Source organism: Labrus bergylta, chromosome 4 (assembly GCF_963930695.1).
Source record: "Labrus bergylta chromosome 4, fLabBer1.1, whole genome shotgun sequence".
NCBI classification, from domain to species: Eukaryota; Metazoa; Chordata; class Actinopteri; order Labriformes; family Labridae; genus Labrus; species Labrus bergylta.
Genome location: NC_089198.1, coordinates 16,470,176 through 16,493,929, shown reverse-complemented (window position 1 = coordinate 16,493,929; position 23,754 = coordinate 16,470,176). Strand labels below are relative to the sequence as shown.

Sequence of the window (23,754 nt, the reverse complement as noted above, 5' to 3'; positions counted from 1 at the left end):
AAAACCGCTCCTTCCTGGAGCTTAAAAAAACAAGCAAAGATTGAACCGAAAAAGTCGAAGGCCAGGTGACAACAAATCAAACTCAATATAGAGCCCTATAAAACTGTCAACACGTTGAGTGACCCCTTTTTAAATGTTGTAAAAAAGGATGATCTTATTCTTTGGTCCTTTTTCATTATAAGTTTTTACATACAGTATGTCTGAATATGACTATATCCTCCTTCCATGAATTTCTTTTCTTCTGCAATAAAAACTCAACAGTTGGTTGGAGTTTCCTCTCAGACTGCTGCATGTGGCAGAAATACGCCTGAGAGGAAATATAGGAGTGATTGACATTACATACAAAGGAGAGTTAGCATGACTAACACTCTGCTGTGATAACGCAGATGGGTTATTTGGGTTGCTTTCATGACTCTACTAGTTTCTTGCAGGCAGCTGGAGGAGCTATTCAAGCACAGGAAAAATCCCTTTCTCTCTTTTAAAAAAGAATTACACTTCAGCTCTCCCAAAAAGCTGATTTTTTTTTTTACTGACGTCACTGTGTCTTTGCAGCTGTACTTCAGACATCACAAAGTACTTTTAAGTACTAATTCTGATCTCTTGAGGACGTCTTTGTGCGGTATCAACTCCCCTTCTATGTACTAACAGGTTTATTGTAAAACTGTACTTTAAAAGAAACTCGACAACCCACATACGCTCACTCACACAAACGGACTATTCCCCTGAAGAAATTACAATATGCGCGGGTGTAATTAGAGAATCTCCCAGCACACCTCAACCTCCCTCATTAATCTCTCATGAGTGATAAGGCCGCTGCGACGTATGGAGCGGCGGGAGCTGTGAAACTGGGTGTGAAACTGTTGTCATCTCATATGTTATCGCACTCTAGAGAGCAGGAGGATTAAACCATGCCGGGCACAGCCCATTGGCAGCTAATCATGCTGCTAATGATAAGTGAAATATTCCAACGCCACTCATTATAATGGCATTGCAAGGTCAAGATCTCACACAGATTGCAAGCACTAACACGCAGCGTGGCTGTTGTCTTCAGCAGTTTGTGTTGTTTTGTATAAACCCTAAGCAGAGGTCTGATACAAGCCTTCTGTATGTGACACTTGACAGCTGATTAGAGCCAAACATCAGGGTGGGCTCATGCTGTGACGCTCTGATGAGAAGTGATCTAAAGGGTCTTGTCAGCAGACGTCATGCTGACCGCCGCTGCCGCTGCTGCTGTGCCAGATGCTTGCTGCTTGCTGCAACTCCACATCAAAAATGTGGAATCTGAGAGAGCTAAGCTTAATTAAAAAAGGTACAAAGTTACAAATTAGAGCAACAGAAATCACTCAGCCTGGGCAAGCGTTAAGGAGAAATCAAGAGGGAAACTACATTTGAAACACATCAGTATGTAAAGATTAAAAAGCCTCTGGATCCCCCCTCTTTTGAGCCTTCTATATGAGTAACAAGGGACCTTGTAAACATCTGGAAAGCATTAAAAATGAGTTTTAATCCAAATGATTCAACATATTGTTATTTAACGTTTGGAATCCTCACTGATGTTGGGTTGGAATTCAACACATTAAAGCTTGGATTATGATTATATATTAATCAATCAATGAATCACAATTTGAAGCCGGTTTAAATTAGGTAGAAAACTCCACAAAACAATCATAGGAAAAGTCCAATTGCAGCTTGTTATTTTTTTGTCATCCATTGAGAACAAAAAGGTGAATCTCAACTAAAGCTGGCTAACTGCTAATTCTGAAATGGATCTCAAAGCATTTCATAACTCACTATTCTCCAACTGGATTGAAATGATTATTTTTCACATGTTAGAGCACCTGCTCTTTTCTCTGACTCTGACTACCTTGAACTTATAGTAAGTGTATGTTTTTGTGCACAGAATCAGGCCGGTGTCAATCAAGACCTGATCAGCCACACCCTCAGGTCTAAACAGTAAAACAAGTTATTTCATTTAAGTTTTCTGATACTTATGGACATGTGTTATCCCTGATATTTTTAGTGAACGCTTTACTCTTTCCATCCAAACTTTGAAGGCTTTAAATGTGGCCTTTCTTAAAAGCTTTTCAATATAAACCAAAATGAATAATTGAAGGATGATGAGAGTGCATTAGCAAACCAAATTCAGAAATGTATGGTTTCTACATCAAGGTCAATCTAAAGGTCAGATTCTTTTATAGAGTCACCTGAGGCTAGATTACCAAGAGGTCAACTGACAGTTGACCCCGGACACTAAGAGGTTTGAACAATCTTGGTTCATGTATCCATATAAAGGACTTCATTGTTTCCATTTAAGATGTGCTGACTTTGTTAATGTTCCTGATTAAGAGTGTGAGGATTTTTTTTTTTGTCACAGGGCGCATATTGTGGCTCAAGGATTCATATTTTTTTACAATGAAGGTTACATTTGACAGATGCAGCTGTACCTCTATATATTATTTCAGAAATTGTTTCAAGCAAACACGGGATATATTTTAAGTCAGTAGACTTAAGAGCACTGTGGTCCACAAATAACATCAAACTGAGAATTTTGTGTCATACAGGTATGCTGGCTGTCTCGATAATGTTCAATGAACATATGTTTTTCAATGAAGGAGAAGCTGTGGTTTCATAACAAATGAGAGTTTAGTAAAGATCTGTGAAGGTTTTGATAACATTTAATGTTACATCATGTAATTTTCATTATTGAACTAACCTCATGTTGTCTCTTGTAATCTTTTTGGGCATCCCAGGTAGCACCCCAAAATCCTTGACTACTATATGCTTTGCCAGAGGTGGGACTTATGTTGAAGTCCACTGTTCAGGCTGTGTTGCAACAGGCAGCTCATAGTTTTCAGTGTGCATATGTTTGTTTGCATTTTTTTTTTAAATACTTTAAATTGTAAATTTGGACACACATATTGTTTTGTGCCTTGAAGATGTATATGTTGCCATATTTTGTGTCGCTTTAAAGTCCATGTGATGAGTGAAAAGAGAAGGGGTAAATCAGTGCTCTTCATTCATGTGTGTGCACAAGAACTTCAGGCCACTCCTGCAGCGTCAATGCCCCAATTGGGCAAAGTCTGGACACGCCCTTGCATGTAGATCATACATTGGTTGCTGTAAGTGAATATGTTTTCATATATTATCCACATAAATATTTGGGCTGCAGAGAATAAAGTATTGAAAGAGAATCTGTTACTCACTGATCACTCTTAGTGAGATGACTTTAGCCGACTGGAATGTTTTTGTCCCACAGCAAAAGAAAAGAAAAGTATTTTTTTATGCTATTTGTGTTTTCTTACATTGATACAGTGTAGTAACTAAATGATTATTCATTACTGCTTGTTTTCCATGTTAGCCACATGAAGGTAACACCAACAGACAACACACTTGCTAAATCTACATCATTACACACTCATTTACCAGTTTAGTAGACAAATTAGAAATAATGCATATAAATAAATCCTGCCTTCATTAATGTTCAGATTTTGTTGAAACAATGTAGGAGAAGTGCTTGAGAGGTGGATGTTTACATTGCAGTACCCCAATAGAGGTTATTCCTGCATCAATAAGGAAAACCTAACTGGTAAAAACACCTAAAAATACACCAGAGAAGCTTAATTTGTGCTGTCATTTAATGTATGATTGCTCAGACCTGTAAATGATCTAAACATGGGAGCTGCACTCTGCTCAAAAAGCTAAAAAAAACATGAATCAAGGGACGTGAAATCACATGAGAATTGAGTGTGATCCCTCCTCTAGGCTGAACTAAACATCTCAATTATCTCCAGGGGGTTGGAAAAAGCTCTGCAGTGAGGGGCTGTGGCAGATACAATATTTAAATTGTCTGTCAGTGGAAGAAAAACCCTGCTAAGCTTATATTTGATTACATATTTTATGGAGCACAAACAAAAGCGCATGCACAAATGCATCAGAGCTAAAGTAAGAGCCAGCTCGGTGCACTATTATAATCATCAGCCACATATGGAGCCGCTGTCCCGCCCTGTGGGGAATCAGGTTGTAGAACGGGCCGACGGGATGAAACCACAAGACCTCACTACTCAGAGGTGATGAATGCTCGTCTGCTTACGGAGCCTCCTGTAGTGCATCTGTGAGAGCAGATGAATGGGGAGGAGAGGCTGATAAATTGGGTCACACGAACGTAGCGTTTCTGGGTAATGCGGTGAAAACGCTGGAGGAGTGCAGTGGGGTTGCTGCACGTGCCGACAACTGGGGCAGAGCTGCTCCAACTTCACTGGATTTTCTTTTCTCCTCCTCCTCACGCTCCTCCTGGCATTATTGAAAAGTTACGCTTTTAATTCAGAAAAAGCATGCTTTTTAATTTTAAGTCCTTTTTCCTGAAGCTATTTACCTCGAAATAAATCCCATAAAATTAAAATGTACTTCATTAGAAAACATTTTTCTGAATAGTCTGCTGTGTGTGACTTTGGTCTCTTTTGCTGTAATCAAACTCAATAATTCTTATTAACCTAGCTTCCAAACGTGTTGAGGATTTCATTTAAATAAAAGCTGAATAATTTTCATGGTACAGGCATGGAAAGGACCAACTACGCCAAGGAGCGGAAAATATTGAAAACTAAACTCCGGGGGTCACTACAGGTGCTATTTTCGGGGGTTGCGCAAAGTTGTTGGGAAGAGTGGGGGAAATGGAATGAAGCTAAAAATCACCTGACTACATTATAAGTGACAATAACATTTGACAATATGTATGTTATCACTGCAAATCGAAATCTGTGTTCTTATCCATGTCTGTCTTTCATTAATAAAAATGAAAAAGGCAAGTCAGAAATGAGTCGATGCTTCGAAGTGACTCTAACCCTGATCAGACTGTCCGTTCAAGACACGATATTTACACCCCTGTTACGTCTCGCCTTCATTATGAATGCCAATGGGAGGGACATTTTCCTACCTCTGTACCGCTATTGGAGGTAGTAACAGAGGCGTTAGAGAGGCGAGACGGGATATTTGGAGCCAGCAGGGGAGAACTTGGTGTGTGTGCATATCCGAATGTGTTTGGATGTGGAGCTTTTTCTACACAGCGTGCTTCTTTAACATGGTAACGCAAATGTGAATTCACACACTGTAATACAAGGATGGGCAACTTTGGTCACAGCAAGGGCCACATTAATTTAATTCTCACTGCCAGAGGGCCACATTGTAGAATACAAAAACGATTACAGTCAATTATGTGTAAAATTTAACTCAACATATGCCAGTGATCAAATATTATTATGGACATTTTTCTGGTTTTCATGAATTCATGGCAGATTTTGTTAAGTTTTCTTCATGTTTCCAATTAATTGATATCAAAAACCTGACCTTGACCTGAGTGCCACGTTGAGGGTTGATGTGGCCCCCGGGCCGCCAATTGCCCACCCCTGCTGTAATATAATGATAAAACAACAATATAACATAGCTACGGATTAATCAGAAAGTTGCCGTACCACCTAAATGTAGCTCCCTACACCGAAAACAGAAAACAAACCAACCGGTGACCAGACTGAACGTGACTCATTTGCTAAGAACGTTAGTAAGAGAAGACAGACAATTTGAATGTACAGAATGAATAACGAGATATTGAAAAAAAAAAGAAAAAAGTTTACTGCCACTCTTGCTGTTGATTATTGTTAAGACAGAAATGATAAGAGGCACTTTACAAAAAAGACATTGAAGGTAATCAATTTATTAATAAATTGATATTTGCCATCCTGATGAACAAGGGATTTAAGACATCACTACCAAATCCCTCAGGTGTCACATTTTACATTACTTTTGAAGTTTATAACTTCTAAAACGTGACCATCGGTGTAACAAAAAGCCTGTAGCATCTTTGAAACCAAATAGGCAGTATTGACCTTTAAAATCTTGGAGTCAGTCAGTGATCAGATGCCAGCTAACATGTATGAGCAGCATGTGCATACGCCACATCACATCACATCATATCACATATCTCAAGCTTGGTGTGTTCATTGCGCTCTCTCTCTCTCTCTCTCTAAAGGCTTCCCTCTGCTCTCATCTCATTTTATTAATTTGGGTTTGTGGAGGGGTTGGGGTTGGATTGTGTGGGGCACACAGGACGAGGTGAGGTAGAGGGAGGTCTTATACCTTGGCACAGATAAGAAGACAAAGTAGATTCGAGGTCGGATAGATCTTGTCGGCAGCACACGCCGCCTCTTGGCAGACGAGGCAAAGTCGATATTGAGCGGGGGCCTTTCTTACCTCCTAAGATTTACAGTATCTGGAGCTCCACAGCCTCATACTTCACTAGATGGATGAATGTTTCATTCTGAGCCAACTGGCGCTACATGAGTTGAGCTGAAGGTCATTGTGACTCATTTCCGAGCTCAGAAGCTGGGTGGCTGGAGACGAGACGCTGAATCTCTACTTCTGACTGGGTTTTTAATGGGACAAAGAAGGCAGGTTGGCGAAGAGGAACAGACGGTTGCCCTGTGCTGATGCAATACACACATGTACACAGCAGAGTACAGTGCCAGAGTACAGTCGTAATGGGGAGTGGGTACAGATTGCAGTAGAACCTGGAGGCATATGGCAGGCCGCCCCATGCCTCCCAGCTAATTGAGTCCTAATGAATCACTGGTCTGGCATGCGACATGTCCCTCGCGATGGCTGGTGTCATTGATGCATCGAAGAAGCCCGGTCCTGTGGAAAGTGGTCGAGGCGGGACGATACTCCCTCTTTCACACTGAACACTTCACTCACTCACCAGATGTTACAGGCCATGGCACACAGATTACTCGCCACCCAGCTCCACACAATGGAAATAATTGTGTGATGGGCTGGCAATTCACTGCCCCATTTGATTCCAGTTAACACTCTGTATGGCGGCGGGGTCGCAGCTTCATTGTCGACTCAACAGGGTCAGCGCGATAAGGGACACAACTGTGAGATAACACTTCAAGTCAATGGTGCTTGACTGCTATTTTTTTTTTGCAGAACTTACACATATAGCTATAATTGACTGACTCGCATATGAATAAATGGAAATATTACATAAGCCTCGCATGCAATTGGAAACAATTGCTGACCTAATTGTCTTACTTTCAAACAGTTAATTCAAGAATAATAACTGAGCGGTGGTTCTCTTGTAAACAGAATGGCCTAGTTAACTTTCATAATTGTCTCAAAATGATATCAGAAACAATGTATTGATCTCATATGTAATAAAATATGAAGGGCAGTGGAGTTGTGGTTTAATGTGCAGGATAACATCTTCTATTTTGTGCAAGCCGTATTCAGTTTTTAAAGTGTGGGCCTATTTCCATTTTTATTAGTGAAACAGATCCAGCCTGAACATATTGGAAAGAAAATGTTCATGTAAACATTTTCCAATTTCAGGCGTTCTATTTCAAACAACAGCCTGTTGATTTGAGCAGAGCCTGGGTTATAAGCATAGATTGGTTTTTGATATTGCCCTGGTTAAGGCGTGTCCAGGGTACATTTATTTTATATTTTGAAGGATGATTCTGCTTTGAGATGCCAAAATGTTCAACATGAGATGCTCCAGTGCTGTTGTTACATAAGAAATAGGTTCAAATATCTAGACGTGAGTATTGACCAAAGAAATCAATATGAGTTACTGGTGGAAAACACTGATAGCTGACATGTTTGGCTTTAGCTAACATTACTCTCAACAAGCACCACACTGTTGTTGTATTATAATCGCATGCTGTTTCATTTTTTAGTGGTGCTTATAAAATATTGTTGCATTGACTATACTTGTCCTAACCTCATAGCAAATGGGCTGAAAATTGGAATTGAAAGTTGGAATGGCTCTGAAATAAAAAAATGTTCAACAAAAACTCTTCTTCACTTCATTGCTGAGGTTTAAAACATCTGTCATGTCTTTACCCTAAATATTAGCTGGAAGCACTGAAAAGGCTGCGTAGCTTAGCATAAAGACTGGAAACATGTGGAAACATTTTGCTTGCTTCTGTACAAAGGTAAGAAAATCTGCCTCTGAATCTTACCAATTTGTTATTTATAATAATTTATTTAATCAATACTAAACTGTATTATAAAATGTAACTATTTTATCAGGGGATTTTCTGCCTAACGGCAAGGCTCGGAAAGTTTCCTCTGGATGTTGCTTTGTAAGTAGACCACATAAATATCCCAGACAAGTTAGCAAACTTGTGTTTCTTCACACTATGTTTGTACAGGATTTTTTGTTATTTAACTCCCTGTACAGTGAGAAGCAAATGAAAGTGTTCCTCAACATTAAAAGAGAGAGAAACTATTCCTTTAAACATCCCAGGGGGAGAGTGCAAAGTTCCTTTTCTTTTCTACTTTAACAGCTTAAGTCTTTGCCTCTGACACATTTGGTCACCATAAACCCTCTCGCTGTACTCTCAGCTTCAGCTGCACCTGTCATGTTGATTAAACTCCCGGCAGAGCTTGTGCATCATTCATTATCTAACAATGCACCACTATCTGAGCAATCTCGCTCTCTTTCAAGCAAAGCAGCTGCAATCACCTCTGACCTGCTTGTGCCAGGGGCCACGTCTTCATTAATGAGCAGACTGGATGTGATAAGGCCACTAGCAAAATGAGAACTCAGACGCGATCTCGCACGCTCATTAAAACTACTTTTATAAAAGATTTAGGCCACTCCAGCAATCCTGTGTCTAACGCTGAAATGTGATTAATGTGAGTGTAACCTCCTTGTTCGGTAGATCCATTCTCTAAGAGCACTTGGGAAATCTTAAGGGAGTTCAAGTTAAGGTAATGCAATATGAAGAGAAGCAACAAACGTAACAATACAGCAGGCTTTCAGCCAGACAATAAGACAGGATGAAACACTTGTAAGCAACCCAAAGGATTTTAGAAGTGCAAAATAACCAGCAGCCAAAATGTTGCCCCTGCATTGTTGTAATTGTGCTGAGATAACATGAAAAAGAAATAACTTTACCAGTTTCCTCATTTTACAATAATTGCACAAGGGGAAAAAGCATTATGGGCTTAATCGGATAAGATACAGCTCCCATAGCCACTCGCTGCGTTAGCTGTCAGAAGCTAAATTAAGTGTCTTGATTCCACTGGGGGACCCAACAAAGAAGCCCATACTGGAGACGTTAATGCTCTCAAGTGTTTCTGTTCAGCTCCATCTTAAGCCCCACAACTCACACTGGGCTGCAAGGAACTGTCCTGGGATGACAACTGGAAATAGTACTGTTCGAATGTGTATGTGTGTGCGTGTGCAACACATGTGTCCTACAATCAAGCCAGTGAGTGCAGCTTAGGATCCGTTGCAGAACATCCGCTGTAAGGAGATTACCAAAGGCAGTTTGGACGACTGGCAGAAGTCGCCGATGAACTTTGGCACCAATGTCAACAACGCAGATCTTTGCTAATGTCCCGCCAGGCCACAAAGTAAACATCCCATGTGGTCATTTCAGTGAAAGAGATGTTAGCTTCTTGACTTCCCTGGAAGCTTGTTTTAGAGCATCTCACTGCTTTGTTTCTGCTTGTCAAAGGCCACAGTCAAGGCCATTTTCCATGTAGGCCTGCTCTTACATCAGCACCCAAGCAGAAAACACAGGACATCATGATGGACATATGGTCCAGCAAGGAATTGAGCATCTGAGCTGGTCTTGTTGGCTCATATTCAGCTTTACCCAAAGGGGGTTTGACTGTTGAAAGGTTAAAATTATGGAAAATGAATGGGTTCAATACCCCTCTATTAGCCCCTTTAATAGAACTAGAGGAATATTATTTTTAAATAAGAAGAATAAGAAGATTGTCACCGTTCATAGATCCTGATGGAAAGCCATGACGAGCTATATAAAGTTTAATCCAAGAGAAGTCGATGCGTTTAAGAGCATCATTGGCGCGTGACATCCATCAATCTCATCGGTTAAATAGAAAAATGGGCGCAACTGCACGCCCCCCTCAGCTCCCCCTTTGCCTGGACGCTTCCACAATCAATAGGATTGTTTGAGCCCCACAATGACCCTTGGACGTGACTTAAGTCCAGAGGAGCTTCTCCTCTCCGGGCCTTTGCTCCGGTATGAGGCAGACTTTCGCTTAGCGCTGCCGGTGAGACCGGTGCTGCTGCGCAGCGCTGTGCGCTCCCATCCAGCAAACACACACACACACACACACACACACACACACACACACACACACACACACACACACACACTCACTCACACACATCCATCCACAGGTACTCCCCCCCCCCCCAACACAGCCTACTGAGCATTTTCTAAGCGTTTTTCTACTGAAATCAATACATTTACCGACATATGCGGCATCACTCACTCATTCACTGCGCGTCGGAGCGCGTTAACACGCAGTGGTTTGAAGATGACTTATTGCTGTTGCAGCAGGACAGCGCTTCATTTGAATATTTGGAGAGGGAGGGGGGTGCAGACGTTGATGAAAACGCTTTTTTCCCTGACACTTGTGTCCTTTGGTGGCATTTTTCAAACCGCAGATCATAAAAATCTAAATCAGGTATCGAAATCATTTGAAAAATCGGAATGTCCGTGACCAATTTGTGCGCAATTGAATGTGGGACAGCAGGTTATTTGACAGGCGACCGGCGTTTACTCTTTAAAGGACTCCACATTCAAATCCACCATTGATGAGCTCATTTCCGATCTTATATCTTCCTTTTCTCATATAGGTAACTGTCTCTCGATCCAAAACGGACTGTTCCGCAGCCCATTTCCATTCAGCGGCCAACGCATCCTCTCCATAAATCCTGACATGTCGTTGAGCCGCCTCTTATCCGGATTCAGCTCCTCACTTTCACAGTTTTAAACACTCCCGTTAATAGACAAGCCGACAACAGAGGTGTCACTCACCTTTTCTGAGCGCGTGCGTCTCTGGAGTGTCCCATTTAAGCGTTTTAATCCACATCTGTGTCCCCTTCATTTGAGCGCTCTATCTGTTCCCCCCATTGAGAGAGAGGGAGAGAGAGAGAGGGAGAGGAAGAGAGAGAGAGAGAGCGTTCAAGAAAATCCATTTGTTAATTCCATTTCCCGGACACACAAGGTGAAATCACATTGCCTTGCTTTTTTTTTTTCTTTACAAAAATTCTTCCATAATTTTAAGATCCTGTAACGCTCTATCTTCTTTTCTCTCTCTCCTCTCCGGCTCTGAAGTTGCCTGGTTACCCCTGTTTCTCATTCAAGGAGGCTGAAGGCTGCACACAGCGGCCAATCATAGCAGCAGCCGGAAAGATTAACTATTTCTTGGCTCCACTATTCTCAGACTCGGGCGAAAAAAAAATGAGGAGAGTGGGCGGGGAAAAGTGGGCCCCCGGTGACAGAAAGAGAAAAATTAAAAATGCACAGAGAATAATCGAGAGAGAGAAAGAAGAGAGGGGTTATCCGTTAGAGGGAGAATGTGAGGAGGAGGAGGAGGAGGAGGAGGAGGAGGAGGAGGGAGGGAGGGAGGGGGGAGGGGACGAAGAGGATTAAACATTTTCGAAAAATAAAGGATGGAGAGAGAGAGAGGAGGAGGAAGAGGAGGAGGAGGGACCAGTTGCCACTTTTCTCAACAACAAAGATGTAAGTGAAGGATATCAGTCTTTAAGGAGCAGAGATCCATCTCCTTTCTGAAATCCCCAAAAAGCAATCCATCAGGGTAATTGATCGCCCCCCTTTAACCAGCCATCCGTCAAGCCCCCCTCCACTCCTCCCTCACCCCTGTCCCACTCCCGTCCCCTCATCATCGGCCGTATTGATTTCAATTTTCCCCCTCAAGCCGGGGTGAAAGGTGTATGGGAGCAAGTCGGCTTCAATCACTAATACACCGGCACGTGGGGGCATAATGACCCCCAACCTGCATGTGGGGGGCTACTACATCCAGGTCACCCCCTTCCTCCCACAGACCCACAATCCTCACACACCTACTGTACACAGGCCTTGACCTTTGCGCTTGGCTGCAGCCAAGGCTTCAGAGCTGGTTGCCACAGGGTGCCATGCAGAAGTGCTGTTGCATTATGGGGGAACAGTTGGGGGTCCCCACAGCCCGACAACAAGCTGCTCAAAGAGACAGGGAGGGTGAGTGTGGGTGGGGGTGGTGACCCATGTGTGGGAGTCTTCAAAACACAGTCTGGGACATTCCAGTAGATAAAAGACAGCATCTTTTTTTTTGTTTGTTGAATCTTTAATGTCAACAATTGTTTTTTGTCAAAGCCTTTTTCACGCTCGACTCTGAAGATGTCACTCATATCTGATTCATGCTTTGGTGCAAAATGAGTTCACACACACTCAAACATGCGCACACACACACACACACACACACACACACTTTAAAACAACTTTGTCTTTTCATTTTTTGTGTTGTTTTTCAGTGTGAGTGTGATTGATGCATCACTGGCTCCCCTCCATACCGAAGATTACAAATGAAAACAACAGTGTTGGGGTCCCCCCCACCGCCAGCCAAGAGCTGTTTGTGTATGTGGGTGTACAGTATGTGACACACATACACAGTAAGTACACACACACACACACACACTTAGCAGTTGATTGACATGTAGCTCTTGGCTTGAGCACAGCTTAATCCCGCCGCTACAGATGGACTCAGTCTTCCTCTTTTTGTCTGGTGTCACCAGCAGCGGGATGTTATACATTCACACAAACACACACACTCACACACTCACACACACACACACACACACACACACTGTAAAGCACCATGTACTTTTGTTTACAGCGTAGTGAGGCTGCTGTGGTGCTTCTAAATCCCCCCTTAGTAACCCGCCCCCCTTTGAGCGGCCACCCCTGCTACACATACGCACACACACACATAAACATATACACGCAGTTGCACACAAGCATCTACTCTTTGGTCATTAAAAAAACAAAGGAGGTCAGTGTCAGGCAGCTGGGTCCTGCGAAGCGAGAGTTAATCCTCATTTTCGAGGCCCACTGACAAAAAGAAACCTCGCAGATGACATATTTCAGTTACACAAGAACACATTGCTGCTGTGCCACCTTGTTCATCCATCCACCACAACAGGCAGTGTGTGTTGTTGTTGTTGTTGAGTCTCTCTACTCCTCGCAGGTTTGTGCTGTGAATTATTAGCATGAATCGAGGGAGGCGGGGGTGAGAAAGATTAGGCTTCTTTTTTTCCCTCCCCCTCTCTAATCGTATTCCACTTCTGCAAAGGCTTTGATTTCCATGTAGATGGAGCCATGTTGATAACAACGAGGAACTGCCCTGGAGAAATGAGGCACAGAGATAAGATAAGGCCGAGCAGATCCCCAATCCAGACAAAAAAAAAAAGACAAAGGGGGGAGTCATCACCCCACATGGCGGTTAATCTCCATTCAAACGGGAGATTAGCGCAGTCAGAAATCTCATCGAATGATTAGTCATCTCCCCGAGGAGCAATTCCTAACTGGTGACCCCCCTGCGTAAATCTTGGACTGAGGCCTGATCAATAACTAGCTCCTGCAGTGACAGAGAGAGTATCAGCTTTGGGATCACGACACAACTTGTACTTCAACATGCTTGTTGGACACATATGGTTCCCCCAACAGTACCTGTAGGTAAAGACTTGACCACTGATTTATCTGTCCAGTTAGTTGTTTTTTTTTTACAAAAGAAAACAACCACGGACAACGCCCCCCCCCCCCCCCCCCCCCTCCCTGAATGTCACTCAGCCTCCACTAACTTCTATGCTAATGGGCTGTTTTAATCAAATATAATCGTATTGTCCTAGCAGCGTGTTAGCTATTAGCATTCAGAAAAGGAAGCCTGACATCGATAAATGACATGTGACCCTTGACTCCGACTGCCTCGGCTGCAGACAAGTTCCTCTTCTTTTATCAGGCTCATCCCAGGCTTGTTCATTTCCTGCTGAATGGATAATCATAATGTACTCAGACACCAGCAGTCCTCAGGGAACAAGGAGCGGGGAACCTCTGGTAAAATAATGCACTGGTGTTTTTATTGGGAGAGATAAGACGGTTGTTCAGGCTAAAAGTCATAAGATGTTTATTCAAATGTGTGGCACCGTCAAATAATTAAAAAATCATGTGGTGGCTTAACTCTGAGTTGGACTCAACTCTGAGAGGACTTACTTGATGTCATATTTCACCGGTCAACAGGGTGGAAAACAGGAGCAGGTAACGATTGTTGACATTAAATACACTACTGTTTTTTTCTGGTTGTTTAAAATGGGGTTTTTGGTTGTGGTCAATTGTTGCTTTCCATGTGCAAATGCCATTCCTATTTTCCATTCAGTGCAGTTGTCATTGTCACACTCAATGCTCAAGTTGTGTAAACAGCAAATTAACTTGGACCATTGGATGTAGGATGTTCACAGTTAGGCGCGTAGCTGACCTGATTGACAGGCGGTCACGGTGTAACGGTTGACTGAAAGTTAGGCTGAGACAGAATTGCCAGAATGGAGACCGCCATCGATGTGACTCCAAAGCCCCCTGCAGTAACAGATGGGTGACGTCACTAAGGCTTCATCCATTAAATTTCATTAAAATTTACAGTCTATGGTCTTGGCATTAAATTTAAAAAAAGTTCTGTTTAACCCCTTGTATGCCCAGCACCACCAAACACAAAACAACACCAGCTATGTCTGACTGCAGGAGTCCGATGTTCTTAACTTCAACATCCTCTTAATTAAACACATCAAGAAGACCTTTCAAACAGGGATGTATTTTGCAGAGGTCATATGTTAAATATACGATTCCCACAGCTACTGCTTATTAATCTCATACTCCTTGAAAACTGCACACTCATATTTGTGAGCAGGACAGTTTTTCTAACTGTAGAAATGGATATCGCCACAGAGGCTGAATTAAGTTTAACATCCATTCCCCTTTAACTATATTTTAATTTGAATTATAAAAATGTATTTTGCCAATCTCTTATGACTTAGTGAAAATAGTACTCAGGCATAATCTGGATCCTGAGAAAATCTGGACGACTGATTGATGGAAAAATTGGAGCAAAGATTGAAAAGCAGACAAAATATTTGTCAAGTGGACAAAAACAAAACTCAAAATTGATTTGTAATGTTCTCTGTGTCCGCTGGATGGGTAACAAGGCAGCTGATAGTTAACACCTTCGTCATTCCACCTTTCAATCATGAGTTCGTAATCTTTTTTTACGGTTCCCAAGTGACCAAAAAAAATCAATCAATGCAGATTTAAACAACTTCCCATCATAAATATGTGATTGTTGTGCTTTTTATGTTGTTTAATTCATGTTTCTGTGTTTCATCTGTTCTGTCACTGACTAAGAGCTGCTAAACTGTCTTGTGTTGTTTTTATAGCAATGGAAATAGAAAAATCAATTTCTTCCCTTTTCTATTTCATTGACTTCAAAGCCTCTTTTTAAACAGCAGGATGAAATAAGGAACATTGGAGGCTTTATGCAGCCATATTACTGTAAAACACATGCAGCCCTGATGCTCATCGACTGTGTCCATTATTGTGACAGTCATTTAGCTTTGCTGAGCCTCTGTGTCTTGAATCTCGCTGCCGCTGTTGTGACTTGGCTTAGAATGAAAACCACAACAGCAGCTCATTAATCCCATGTTGCCAGAGCAGCTGTTTTATCACGGTCACAGAGGTCTGGAGAAAATCTTGCTCTTAAAACTAAGACATATGCAGACCATTGGCTCCCTGGTGCAGCTCAGCTGGCATTAAAGCACCTCTGCTTTGTTTTCTGTTTGGGTGCATGGGGGAAAAGTGTTTTATCATATTTTTTTAATTTAAATTTCAAAATGATGACTGTGTTTTCTAACTAACCATGGACTTCTTCGTGATCTCTAATAGTTATAACTTAACTTAACTTAAGAAAATAGTTCGCTTGGAGAAAATGTGACAATAAAACAAATCATTTAAAGCACATATAATTGCAGTTTATGCAGCTGTTTTCTGGAGTGCATCATTGCTTTTAGCTACAGTCAAAAAGGTCCATTCAGATGTCCTTTCAGGGGGTTAAAATGATCCAAACAGAGCAGAGGAGGGTTGCTCATAGCTGAAGCTCAGACTGGGGGTGTGACGGTTCATTAGAAAGTGACATTGTATCAGAAGAACAGGAAATAAAGCAGATGGACAATGGCAGGTGCCAGTTTGTATTTTGTGAGGGAACAGGCAATGGATTTACATCCATCTGCTGAACTCGCATTCTTAATTAGAAGCACTAACACAATGGTTACATTGCATCTGTACACTATTTGGCTCACAGGATTGTGCACAGATATCTACTGCCAGTTATTTTGGGGTCTGAACATCTTGATTATTGTCTGTCGTAGAAATTTGGCAATCACAAGCCATTTGCATCTTTTTTTTGATTCTCTATTCATTGCACATACTGTTTGATGACACTGGATGAACAGACGTGCATAATTCCAAAACAACACTGTAAAAATTCAGAGGTAACCGAGTTAAAGAAAGGGCTCAAAGGAGGGGCTGGGGGGCCATAAGATTATAAATGTACCTGAGCTGCTTTAATAGTGACTGAGGTTATGGCAGTAAGGTGTACTGTACAGTAAAAAAAAGGCCATTGACTGATCTTATAAGATGAGGAAGCAGGTTGTGATTAGGAGAAGGATTGAGGATTTTTTAAATTACCGGTATATATCACTGAGGACAGTTATAATGGTTATAAACACAAAACATTGAGTAATACCAACATTAACACTAAATCCAAGTTAACGCACAATGAATTATATATTAGTAAGACTAATTGATTATACATTGATTGTCCATTGTCAATGGGCCATAGATACTGTAGATTTCTAATGTTGCAACATAAACTATGTCATGTCAGCATGTTCAATTTGACAACCCATCACATACAGCAGTTAGTCCATGGCTCTTGATCTACATACATTAGTATGGCATGTGCAGGGCGCAGTGCTAACAACAGGTTAATCATCTGTCTGTCTTCCTCCAATCTGAGCAAACAGAAGCTTCTTCAGGTTACCACGGAAACGCACAACTTTTTGGCCATGCCCAGTTTTTGAAAGTTATTTGCAAATGCAAATATATAGAAGTCCCAGCACAAACACACACACGCACGCACACACACTCTCTCTCTCACACACACACACACACACACACACACACACACACACACACAAACACACAAGTATTGTACGCGCCCTTTCCACCCACATACCACTGTGATCCTATTTTCACAGAGACTTGGTGACAAAGACTTGGTGACAGGATGTGATTTATTGTGTCAGAAAAGAAAGTAAAAGAGGGTAATTGAGGGGTAAGTGGAGGAAACAAAGTTTGCAGGTGTCAGCGTAACTTTGTCTCCCGTCACAAGACTATGATAAATTTATTCATTGGTGGGTGACACTGACGAGTCAAGGACAAACACCATATAATTACCCCATAAATTTAGGAAGCGATTAATTCTGAATTCCAGCTATTTAATTAAAATATGCAAATAGACGACAGCCATTGTCGAAACATGTGACACACTAAGAAGGGTGACAAAGTTTGACTAGAGTTCACTCATTTTTTAACATCAGCTGTCTAAAAAGGAGCTGTGAACCACACATAGATATTAAAGGCACATACTCTCACACTGCATCTGGCTTTGTTGCACATTTGCGCCATTGCGCATCGCTGATTTTCTGAGCGCATTTGGGTCCAACAGTGGTGACTCAAGCAAGCTGACTCCTTCAAAGCAGAGGAAGAGTTGGAGAGCCATTACATATATAATTGGATTTCATTTCAACCATGTGAGTGGAAAAAAAGACTTGTCACCACTCTGAAGAAAATGGAGCCAAAACACAATCATTGTACTTAACCACTGCATAGAGGGGGTGTGTTTGTGTATATGTATAGATGTGTGTGCCTCCGCGTGTCTGAGGGTGTTTTTTAGTGCGTTGCTCTAGGCATGTGTTGCTCTGCACATCTCAGTGCATAAAATCCCAAGACACACACTCGAGTGTCAAATGAGAAGAGAGAAATGGGTTTTCCCAATGCTCTTTACAGGGACACAGAAGAGAAGAGAGAAAAGTTAAGAGAGTAAATGCAGGACAGGAGGGAACCACAGCTTCAGCCATGCCTCTCCATTTTCAAAAATGAGCCCCAAAAATGGTCAACTCTTACACTGCTGGAAAGGGGGAAAATGGCCATTCTGACAAGAGAGACCCGAAACTGACAAAAAAAAGGCCACCAGACTTACAGTTGTTTAATGTTATGAAGGTAGAAGCAGTTTATGTGAACTGGTGCTATCCTATTCATGAAAATCTCGATCAGAATAAATGACATGACCATTGGTGAAGGAGGCTAATATGAACCGGGAACGTGTTTGCCTTTGTGCCAAGGATGCAGACACAGCTCACACTCTATAACACAAAAAAACGGATGACTTGAAGCTAAAGTCCTGGTACCACATATTGCCTCAATACCCCTGTATCAGCCAAGACTACACAACAACATCCAGAGAAAGCCTTCGGCATTGCGGGGAGCATCTCATCTTCATCTGGCACCCTGCCACCCTGCCACTGAGGAGCTCCATCAATCCCTGCAAGAGAATTTGTAAGGCTTCCCCCGGATCTGCACACTCTGATTGCAATCGAGGATGTGTTGGTTGTGTTCAGGAGCTCTTTCCTCCATCCAAAGTTATCCCATGTCTGGATCAGCAGTTCTTTATCCCTGCAGAAAACAGCCTGAGCCAATCCAAGGTTCCCATCTGTATTGTCACCTCTTTCTCCAAAGCCTCCGTTGAGACCAATGGATATCTGGCCACAACTCCAGGCATCCCCTTCAACAGATTTGAACATGGCCCACTCAGACTCCCTGTCCCCAAGCTCCCCTGGGTTGCAATAGGATTGTTTTCAGGAATTGGGAGTTTAAGACCTCGTCAACAGGGGCCTCTGCAAGATCACCCTTGCTACATGTTACTCTCTTCACCCCCCTCTCAAGTGTCAAAGGCATACAGCTGTGGCTCTGGTGATACAATAACAAAGTGAATCATAGAAGTCCAATAACATAACACCACTGTTTTGAAAAGGATGGCTCGTGCCCCAAATCAACTCCTTCCAGCTATCCATCAATGCCCAAGTTGAAGTTGAAGACCCCCTAGTAGAAATATAGAGTCCCATGGTTAAACCAGGACTCTCACCCAGGACTCTCAGCAGTATAAAGAAAGTCAGCAGTATGGAGATTACTTCTTGTGTTTCCCATAAAAACTGTCACAATTTTAGAATATTTGTGACTATCTCTGCATTAAAGTAGCAGTCTGCCATACTTCTATCACTAACATTCTTGAAACAGGTGAACAAGCTTTGTAAACAAGTCAAATTTTCCCATTTCGAGCCAACCACATTCACTTTTCTTAAGGAAGAAAAAGATGTTACGAATCAGTCCTAGATAAATGACGAGCTGAGATGGGTATATTTCGGAGCGCTTCAGAAAAGTGGAGCTCCAGACGGGGAGTTGAGGCGAGGGAGGAGGAGGAAGCCAGGGAGCATTTGATTCTCCATCAATGCTTTCAAATGCCTTCAGACCTCCCGTTCACAGACCTGACAGGAACTCCTACATACACATCTCGCACCATCACTCTCCTGTGCACGTGCAGACAGATGGGTGTAGCTGCTGCACACACTCTCGGTGTCTTACTGACATATATATTTAACCACCCACACATACTTTACATGACACAAGCACACAAGAAAGGTGCTGTGGAGGCATACTGACACACACAGGTAGGCTTTTCAATGTGTGAGGGGCTGCCCCAAGATATTCAGCAGAGATTTGGGGAGTTTAACTCAAGCAGGGCCCAGATTTTACAGCTTTGATCGTCATAGAGAAGTTGACTATGGGCTATTTAGAAGCTGGAGGCTGCTTTCGACAAACACATAACATCGCCTGCTTCTCTGACATCTGGATTCTGGGCTTCCCCCTCCTCCCATTGTATCCTCATCTCCATCCTAAATGTGCCAACCTTTTGTTAAGAGAGTTTTTCTCTGGCACGATATGAAGCTCCACAATACACAGAAATGATAATAAGGCTCCTCTTCTGATATTTTGAGGCTTTGACCCAGTTTTGATTTGTTCCACCGGGGGTTCACGTTACTGCGATACATCGCTTCAGAACACAAAAACCAGATCCTAATAAACATTGAATCCTCTCCATAATTACGGCAGAAACTTTCCCAGCAAACAAACAAGGGATGTTTGAAGACAGGTAGCTGGATTTAATGAAATGTAAGATGGCCGGCCAAGTGCGGTATGTACTTGGAACGGAAACGGTGGCAGGTATACGAGGAATGACGCCAGATTTAAAGAGTGCTACATGTGTGTGACGAGAAACAGGATCAGAGGGAAGCAGTGAGTGACAGAAGAAAGACGACAATGAGAGTAAAATGCAAAATAGATACAGCAAGAGCCAGATGGCGGTTTGAATATTCTGCGATCCCTCCGCTTGTACTGTAGCGTGTCGTGTGTTGTGGCCGTCGCCATAACCCGCCCTGTGAAGACTGTGGCAGATGTAATGGTGTAGGAGAAGGACTCAAATGTCAGTAGGTAATAGGCTGCCTGTTATATTAATCACACTCAGGGGCCTCCTTAAGACGCCGACATCCTTGGGGAGGAGTGTTATAAAAAAATAACGCAGCAAAGAGAACTGTGCAGCAATGCAGCATGAAAAATGCCCTCCATCTGCAGTGACTCAGCCACTGAGTCCAAGGTAGAGACGAATATGTTTGCCCTCTCTTTCTCTCTTTCTCCTCTCATCTTGCTACTATCGCTCGCTGTCTGTCTCCCTCTACACACGCTTCGGTTCATAGACTCGTCCACACACAGACACCAATGTGAGAAACAGGAGGAGAAAGGGAGACACTTGCTTTTGATCATGGCCTGTTTACATTCATCAGGTCCTGTGTACATATGGTTTCAGTCATTATCCCCAAATAGACACAATAAATCCATGCACGCTTGCTCAAACAATCACCACTGTCTTTTCTTTTCTAAATCAAACAGTGCCATGCAGGCATTTTCTTCTTCTTCTACCCCCCTCTAGTTAGCTAATCTCTTAATACTACATTCCCTAGGTGAGGCACACAATAAGGAGGATGGGCTTCACCGTTAAAACCCCCGGCTATCGCATCTACACGGTGAGACTGTCCATTGTTACGGGGCTTTCTAATGTAAATAGGCTGTGTAAACAACAATCACTACATGCTACTGTCCTAGATAGATACTACTGTGCGCTGCAACACAATTAAGCACAAAGACATATTTATGCATGATTGAGTACGCTCACATTCATACTCGGCAGCAGACCGTAGTAGGGCCAGGGACAGATCATGCATAAGCAAGCATGAACTCTTTCACTGTACGCCATTCAGTCATCTTTTGATGCTGTAATACAGCTTCTGAACTGTGTTCAGGACAGGAATCTTCACAATAAAAAACCTTAACTTCTAGAGTGGATGTAGAACCTTGAAGTAATAGTACAATAAAGGTGTGTCATTGACCTTGAATAAGTGTAGCCTCTGGTATCTTAAGTGCCTCAAACTTGCAGCTCTTTTTGGTGGCCAGCAGGGGGACACTCCCTTGGTTAAATAAGGAATGCATAAGTATGCAAGAGAAAAAGAAGCAATACTGAGTTGATTTATTTCTAGTAGATGTTTCTCTTTTGAGTTTATTAGCTCAATTGATATTTGAAATCGTATTTTATGTGGCTTTCTGTTTGTTTCTTAAATGATGTTCCCTATTAGAGTTAAACCAGCTACTCCATAACCATATTTAATCAAATGTAAGATAAGTATGATGTTTATTTTGAAACAGTGGCAGGGACACAACATTGGACTATGGCAATTCAGTTAAAATCAAAAATCAATCCACATACAGCTAACAATGAATGAAGCTACTAATAAGTGAAAGAATATTCTGGGGGTCCTTGGCCCCCACCTTGAGCATCATTAGGGGGGCTTTATATGCCTCTGTAGTTGTTACCACAGGGCCCAGTAGACTCACCCTCATATCCTAATAGTGATCCTGCCGCATAGTAATGGCCAAAAACTCTGAACTCAGGGATTCAAAAGAGACAAGATTCAAAGATTCAAAGATTCAAAAGAAAAACAGATGCACTTCCAATTCAAGGAGTAACACTTTCCTTAGGAGGTTATGTTGAATTGAGACTTGTAAATGAAAAATTAAGTAAAATACAGTGCACTGCAGTATCCTGCTTTTAAATCATCATTATCATCTGATCATCTGAACCCTTTAAAACACTTCCTAATATGAGTGTACTGCTCTGCAGCGTCCTCTGATCACTACGAGAGCAATCCTCCAAATTATGAGTGTCAAAGACACACTCTTTCACTTCAGTATGTAGGCCACCATTGCATCATTTATGATCATGTTTTTGTTCCACTGACTGAGTCTTACATAACTTAAAATAGGGACTCACGTGCATATATGCAGGAGATCCCCCCCGTCACTGGATCCTGCTTTCCTTTGGAGAGCCAAATATGCTTATTTTACATCAGACATTTTGACTTGTTAATGCCAAATTCATGTATTATCTTTGAGACCACAATCACGAGCAGAGTAGTGAGAGAAACCATTCATCGCTGCCTTTTGTTATTCATTTGACTCCCTCATAACTCCCCAAAGATTTGTTTTACATGCAGGATTCTGAGGACTGTTAAGATAGATAATATCTTGACCCTCTAGCCACAGCCTGCAGGTTGAAGGAATGAGTACTGTACTGCTTTGTACTGTCAGCTCGAGTTTACTGCCTTGGATGGGTGTGGCTCTGTGTTTAATAAAAGAAATATAAACATCTATTTTGATTTCATCAGGACATTTTCAACCAACTGTATTACAAATGGGTGTAATGACTTAGCTAACTGATACTGTATGCACACAAATACATTATATATTTTGTTAGACTAAAGCATATAATCTTGCACTAATATTAATTATACTCCCCTTTCCAATGCATATGGATACCCTTGTTGTCGCAAAAATAAACCCGCTGTCAAGCACCTCTTGCTGACACAAAAAACACACGCAGGCAAGTCAGACGGAGAGAGAGCATGACAGCCTCAACTACGGCCTCACTCATCCGTGTCCGCTCCAATGCAGATGTGTTCTCTACCTCGTTAACCCCAACCAATGGGAGCTGCCCGTGCGCAGCTGTGCAGCTCAACATGCTGCTCTACCTCACCAGGCTGTGGTGCTGGCACGAGGAAACCCACTGGCACCAAGTCAACACACACTTGAACATGTGTACGTACACATACAGTACACATTACTGCACATGCGCACACACACACACACACACACAAACACGATTGAGAGTGCTGAGACATGACTGTGTTTGTAAGCAGGATCTCAGAGCATCTGTCTGCACAGTGAGGATGTATAACACAGAGAGTCACCTTGTTCAAGGCCAGAAGTAAACATGTAATTTATTGACAAGGGCCAATTTCTTTACTATATTCAATTACAGAGGAGGGGGCTTAAAGACATTTATATCCATTCCTTTAATGTTCACAGCGGCTCAGCATCCTGCAGGGCAGCAACTTCTTCTACCACCCGCTTTTTGGTAACCATAGCAACAATTTGGGGCTGTCAGGGCTTTGAGGGGAGGGAGGTCAAGGGTTGAGTTCTGTTCAGTGGAGAAATCAAATCTGCTCTTTACTTTGACAGCAGCTGTGAAGATTGATGTCCAGCAGGAGAGGAGTCTGTGGAGCGAGTTGCTTGAGGCTTCTCTGACCCAATCTGAAATCTGCTGCCCACACCCACT

General features: G+C 42.3%; 1 protein-coding gene across 1 annotated transcript in view; it reads right to left on the bottom strand.

Annotated features, from left to right (window-relative positions):
• Window positions 1-11,370, bottom strand: part of LOC109997059 (complement component C8 beta chain) — a 61,906-nt gene extending 50,536 nt beyond the window's left edge. The window contains exon 1 of the mRNA XM_065953404.1: window positions 10,851-11,370. The gene's annotated coding sequence lies outside the window, so the exon portion shown is untranslated. The remainder of the gene's footprint in view (window positions 1-10,850) is intronic.
• Between the last annotated feature and the right edge of the window lie 12,384 nt (window positions 11,371-23,754).